Genomic DNA, 6,471 nt, shown 5'->3' with positions numbered 1-6,471 from the left:
ATTATCTTAGCGGCCCTGAAGGACTCTCAAAGAAACAGCCATAAATAACACGCGCCAGCCGCCCCCGGGCTGTCATCCTGGCCCTGTCCCACGGCTCTGGCCTGGACCCTCCGAGTCAAGCAAGGGGATTCCGCCCGGTGAATCCCCAGTAAACCCTCCCCAGCTCCCACCACACGTCTCAAAGTCCAGCCAACCTCCTGCCTGCCAGTGGGCACACATGGGTCAACCCTGCCCAGCTGGGTGGTCTCCTGGGGCCACCCCTCCCTGCACCTCCATTTCCTCATCTGTGAAATGAGAGAAAGTGTGAGCATCCATGAGAGTTGTGAGGCGTTGCTCTCAAAAAGGCTTCACCCCAGGAAGGAGGAGAGGCAGGGTATCCCCCCTCCACTCCTTTCAGCTTCAGCCACCTTGAAGTCTTCCAGAAACCCCAGGTTCTTCTGTGCCCCTGTGTCTTTGAGGAGTTTTGTTCTCCTCCAAGAAGTCTCCTTCTTGTCTGGGGACTCCTACACACCCTTCCAGGCCCAGCTTATACGCCACCTCTTCTGGGAGGCCTGCATGCAACGCCCCATGGCAAGCAGGTTAGCCTCCCCTGTGATGCCTATTTGTCCTGGATTTGGGGAAAATCCCAGAATCAAATTAGAAGCCACAACATAACCATGGCACTCATGAATCTGAATTCAGGACTGGAAGGCGTAGCTACCGTGGTGGCCCATCCCCAGGTGACCCGACTCACCATTTTTGATTATAATAATAATAGTTAAGGTTTGGGGGACCTTGTCTCAGACACTGTGCCAAGTGCTTTTTACTTGCATTATGGCATTGAAATGTCACAATGACCCCAAGAAAGTTATTCCCCATTGCAGACAAGGAAACTGAGGGTCAGCGAGGCTAAGCTGCTGGTCCATGGTCAGAAAGTGACAGAGCTAGAACTTGAACCCAGGTGTCCCATATCCACAGTCTAGCCCCTGACTCTGTGCAGCAAGAAGAACTGGCCACTGGGGCTCTGGGTGCCTGGCTGGCTCTTCCCCTGGCCACCACACATCTCTGGGCGGGTCCTTTCATCTCTTTGCAGCCCCATTTGTTTTTTCTCATCCCATGAAATGAAAGAATTATAACAGCAGCCTCTGAGGGTCTCTCCAGCTCTGATGTTCTGGGGTTTTCTTTCTTTCTATAGAGCACTGCTCCTGGCAGCAGAACTTACAAAGGCGTTAAAACCAAGGCAGGATGGGTGGGCTCAGACCCCCTGGGGAGATGCTCTGGGGCAGGTTCCCCCAGTCCCCTCCCCCATGCCAGGAGGGCAGGTGGCAGTTTATGGACTAGGGGAAGGAAGCCTGGACCCCAGAAAGCACAGGTCTCCAAGGATCAGCAGCAGGACAGGGCAGGGCAGGGCAAGATTCCCTGACTGGGTAGCTTCCTCTGATGGCCTCTGATGTTGGCCGCCAAGAAATCCTCATAACGGATAGTTTAAGGGGCAAAGGAGACACAAGGTGTGACATTGATGGCATGTGACGGGATCCTCGGTGCCCCACGTTGGCTCTTTCATGAATTAAAAGCCCATAAGCACCCACTTTCCCAAGAGCCAGCTCAGGTGGAGAGGACACAGATTCAGGCCCTCTGCGTCCCTACCCTCTGGTGGCCCTTGGTAGGGTGTCCTCTCCCTGGGTCTGAGCTAGGTTTGAGCTACAGGTGGTAGATCCCTGCCAGTGCAGCTGGAGAGACCTGCTCCCAGCACCTGGCTATGGACACCCACACCACCCTCCTGCTGGGGACGTGCAGGAGTTGAGACTAGGGGCCCAGGCCAGGGCCCAGCTGTGAGGAGGCCTCTTGCCTCTGTTTCCTTAGCTGCAGGAGGAGGGTGAGAAGAGTCCCAGCTTCACTAGCTGTGAGGAAGGTCAAGTGAGGTCCTGCATGTGGCACCCGAAAGCAGCGGCTCATGCGGGCACCCACGGCATGACAGATGATGGCTGTGAAGCGTGGCTCCTCCACACTGCCCCTCTCCTGCCCAGCCTCCACCGGGAGCCTGGCCTCCCCACACCTGGCCTGTGAGCCAGGGGCACTGACACTGCCTGTCCCAAGGACCTGAGGGAAGCCATCCCACTGCTTCCTAGGCAGAGAGTTCACCAGACTTACAAGGAGAGTTGAACACCTCTGATTTTTTTTTTAATTTATTTTATTTTATTTTATTTATTTTATTTTATTTTATATTTTATTTTATTTATTATTTTATTTTATTTATTATTTTATTTTATTTTATTATTTTATTTTATTATTTTATTATTTTATTTTATTTTATTATTTATTTTATTTTATTTTATTTTATTATTTATTTTATTTTATTTTATTTTATTTTTGGTACCAGGGGTTGAACTCGGGGGCGCCTAACCTGGCCCATCTCCAGACCATTTTTTAATTTAGAGAGAGGGACTCACTGAGTTTCTTAGGGCCTCACTAAGATGCAGAGGCTGGCTTGGAACTTTCAATCCTCCTGGCTCAGCTTCCTGAGTCCCTGGGATTACAGGCCGCACGCCTCCTGATTCTGAAGCAAATGGATTCATGGCTCATCCTCCCAAGTTTCCTAGAACAGATGAGGCAAGGAGAGGGGGAGTGGCTGGGGGGCTTAGGACCTGGAGGTCTTCGCTCTGCAGTCATTTGGAAGCCCAGCAGGAACCCAGGCGGGCTCTGGTACAGAGCCCTGGACAGGATCCAACACCCAAGCTAGAAGTTCCCACCTGGGACTGGGGCCCCGGGGCCAGGTGAGGCCTGACAGATGTGGATGGGACCCTGGGAGAACCACAGACTGATGGCCTCCAGCCTCCCCCATGCGGGAGCTCAGGATGTGCTCCATCCGGTGCTTTCTAGGGAGCAGGCTGGGTGGCGGGAGGAGGACGGGGTGTGAGCCAAGCTGGGCGTGATGAGAGGGAAACTGGCAGGGGAAGGAGGGGCTTTTACTGGAACCTGGGCAGTCAGCAGCATCGGTGGCAGTCACCCATGTTTACACCGCAGGAAGGGGATGATGACATGCCCTGGAGAGAGGAGGGTGTTGTTGTCTCAGAGCCGGAACACCGGGTCAAGGGAGCAGGCATGGGGCAGCTATTGAGAACGATGCCACAGAACCATGGTGACCAGCCCGGGGCCTTCATTACCAGGAGGAGGAAAGGAAGCCCCAGTCACGCAAGCACAACATCCAGAGGCTGGGAGGGCAAGTCCGAGGCCCCGAATGAGTACACACACTCATTCACTCATTCACCAAACACCGGCTGGTGCAGGGACAGGTGCTGAGGACAGAGGGTTGAGCAAAATGAGCCAAGTCACCACCTCGGAGAGGAGAGACATGCAGGAGCAAATCACACACATCAGAGGGCAACTACATCCAGCATCATCACCCATAAAGAAAGGCACTGGGGGGAGGGGCGGGCTCTGCCAGAGAGGTCAAGGAGGGCTTCCTGGAAGTGGTGACATTCGAGCTGCCAAATGAAGGGTGAGAAGAAGTTAGCCCAGGAGAGAGGTGAGGAAAGGGCATCCAGGTCGGAAGGAACAACAAGTGTGGATAGACCCCAAGGGAATGAGGGGGATGCTGCCCAGATAGGCAGGGGCAGGTCCTGGGGAGGGATCTGGACTTCATTTTAAGGACAAGGAACCATTGAAGAGTGGTAAGAAAATCCTCCCTCAGGGGAAAATGGGCTGTAGGAGCAGATTGAAGAGAGTGGGCAGAGCCTGAGGAGCAGGGGATGGCCGTGTGGTGGGCCGGGGGGGGGGGGGGGGGGGCTGTGGAAATGGAGGGAGGGGATCAATTAGAGAAATGTCTGGGTCCCGGCGATGGGTGAATGGCTGGGGAAGGCAGGAGTGGAGGGGAGTCCTAAAGGTCAGAACAGGCTGGGACAAGGGAGGGGAAAAGGGGAGCCAGCCAGGGAGGGACCAGCCCACCCCTGTGTCTTGAGGGGACAGTCCCCAAACCATAGGCATGAACATGTGAGTCCCAGCCTCCAAACAGGGAAAACTGGCCGAGGATACTCTGCACTGAGCGCCATGCTGGTCAGAGCTGATTTCCTGGAGCAGGAGGGGTGAGAGCCAGGACCAGAGGGCGGGCGGCGCTGGAGTGGGCAGAGGTGGTCCTAGACGTGACTGTGGAGAAAGGCTTGGCAGGAGGCATCTTGGAAGGGAAGCCGAGCTTCGGAAAAATAACCAGAGAAAGAACTTGGCCGCGGACAGAGAACAGCAATGAAGTGCCCTCTCTGATTGCGTAAAGGAAAGCGGCCGAGTGCCAGCTCCAGCGTGTTGTGTCACTGCTGTGTGCCTCCGTCACATATTAGGGGCTAAAAAATGTTGTTAAATAAGTAGATGAGTAAGAAGTCTGTGTGGAAACTGGCTCTGTAACAACAACATAAGCTCAGAAGGCGGGCGGCGGGAGGTGATCGGCCCTTGGGAGACCCGGCTCCAGTCCAGACTCAAGACTCACTAGCCACCTTGCTCCAGTGGGAAGTCCCTTCCCCTCTAAACCCCTGAGAGTGTCCCTCTCAGCCCTGTGGTGGCTCCAGGGATCCAAGTACAGACCAGGACGAGAGGGGAGCTGAGGAAAGCAGGTCACACCCTCCTCCAGGGCCAGTAACCAGAGCCCCAGGGGGGAGGGCCACCCAGGATCAGGACAAGCAGGGCAGCCTGACCACTTGCCTTCCCTCAATGAGCGAATGTGATCTGTCACCCTGGTGGGGGAGCGGAGCAGCTGTGGCCTGATGGAGCCCCAGTCCCACTTCACACCGGCTTCAAGGCACCCTAAATCCCCATCACTTAGCAGACTCTGCCCTGTCTGGGTGTGGGAGGCCTGTGTCTGTCCACAGTGAGGACTTGCTGTGGCAGTCACAGGGAGTCAGTCAGTGGCCAGGCGGCCCTACCTGCTGCAGCCTTTCTTGTAGAGAACATACCTGTCACCTGTCGAGCAGCTCCTGCTGGGCCAGACCTGGGAGCGGGTGCAGAGGACACTGAGCAGCATCCAGTGATGAGGACCAGGAGGCCTGGGCTGTCCCCCATTTCACCTGAGGGTGGACAGGGAGGGAGGGAGGGGAGGCTGTCTGTGCAGGATGAGCGCTCCACAGAGCTTGTGGAAGAGCATGCCTGGTGTTGCCCCAACAGGTCTGGGGGACCAGGAGATGGGGGTCAGGGTCCTGGGGCACGAGTCAGAGAGAGGCTGGAGAGGGGTGAGCGGCGGGCGTCTCTGATCCCAAGAGGAGGCTGACACTGAGAGTCTGGAGGCCGATGTCCACAGGGAGAAGCCAGAAGGGACAGGTGGCCTCCTAACCCCAGGGGAACTTCGGCCAGGTGTCCAGGTTAGCCTGAGCTCCAAAGAGCTGGCTTCAGACCCTTGGCCCTGCGCCTGTCCTTCCCCCACCCTATCTCTCCCCATCCACAGTCACCAGACCTCATCAAGCCTGCCTCCTGGAGGGACCTAGAAGAGCCCCAAAGAGGTAAAACCCCACGTCTTCCGGCCCCACTGTCCCCTCTGCCCACCAAGCTAGGGCTCACCTGTTGGTGACAGCATCTGTTGGCCACCTTTGATTTGGAGCCAGCGCTCTATACACAAACCGGAGCTTGACTTCCTGGCGTCAAGCTCCAGAACTGAAGGACTGGGGCCTGAGGTGGCCTCCCGCCCCATCCCGCATCACCTGGTCCCAGCTTCCTTCCACCTCTCTGTCCCTGCCCCGCCCTGCCCTGGCCTCTGCACACACCCTTGGCTTAGCTAGAGCCCTCTTCTTGCCACCCTCCCCCACTCAGCCTCATGGCCCCATTTCTCCTTCAGTCCTCAATTGGTCACTTCCCGCTGCCCCCAGGTTGAGGGACTCCTCCTAAATCCCGTGTTCTCCCACCAAACACTTATATTGAAATCTCCCTCTGAATTGCTGAGCCCAACTCAAGCGCTTGAACAGAGGGTCCTGGGTCAGCCCTAGCAGAGGGCCTGGCACACACGAGGGGCTCAGAAAACGACTTGTTGAACTGGTCATCATGCGCTGATTGACAGGATGGACAGAACACCTTGCTGTGTGACTGCCCCTCCCTCTCACAGCCATGGCGCCAGGCAAACTGCAGCGAGGTTGTTGGGAATGTGGGGGCAGGAAACCCAGGGAAAGAGAGGGCACGGTCCCCACCCTAGATGAGCCCCTTTCCTTCTGAGCAGGGATCAAAAAATAACCAGGAAGGCTGGGCATGCAGCTCGGCGATAGAGTAAATGCCTAGCACGCCCAGGCCTGGTTCCAGCCCCAGAACCAAATAAACAAATAAATAACCAGGGTTCTTGAGACCGTTGGCCCTTGTGCCCGGGCCTGGCATCCACCCAGGCAGCTGAGCGAACTCTCCTCCCCTGCCGACCACTCCTCCTTTCCCTCCTCTCTCCCTCTCTCCTCCTCTTCATCCTCCTCCCTCCCAGACCCCTGGCCCTGCCCCAGAGCAACAGAACACCCAGCTGACAGCTGGATGTGCCAG

The 6,471-nt window shown here is 56.3% G+C and overlaps 1 long non-coding RNA gene across 2 annotated transcripts; it reads right to left on the bottom strand.

Annotated features, from left to right (window-relative positions):
- Nucleotides 1-2,367: 2,367 nt before the first annotated feature.
- LOC308649202 lies at nucleotides 2,368-6,397 on the bottom strand. Of its 2 annotated transcripts, XR_014022026.1 has the most exons (4): nucleotides 5,518-6,397; nucleotides 4,920-5,030; nucleotides 2,956-3,023; nucleotides 2,368-2,575 (listed from the first exon to the last, which is right to left on the bottom strand). It is a non-coding gene; the product is annotated as an uncharacterized lncRNA (long non-coding RNA). The 2 variants fall into 2 exon arrangements; XR_014022027.1 differs by lacking the exons at nucleotides 2,368-2,575; nucleotides 2,956-3,023 and adding an exon at nucleotides 3,158-3,464.
- Between the last annotated feature and the right edge of the window lie 74 nt (nucleotides 6,398-6,471).

Source organism: Spermophilus citellus (assembly GCF_964194105.1).
Source record: "Spermophilus citellus genome assembly, chromosome: 5".
In the NCBI taxonomy this organism is placed as follows: Eukaryota; Metazoa; Chordata; class Mammalia; order Rodentia; family Sciuridae; genus Spermophilus; species Spermophilus citellus.
Note: the sequence above shows the minus strand (reverse complement) of the source record. Positions and strands in the feature narration are given on the sequence as shown.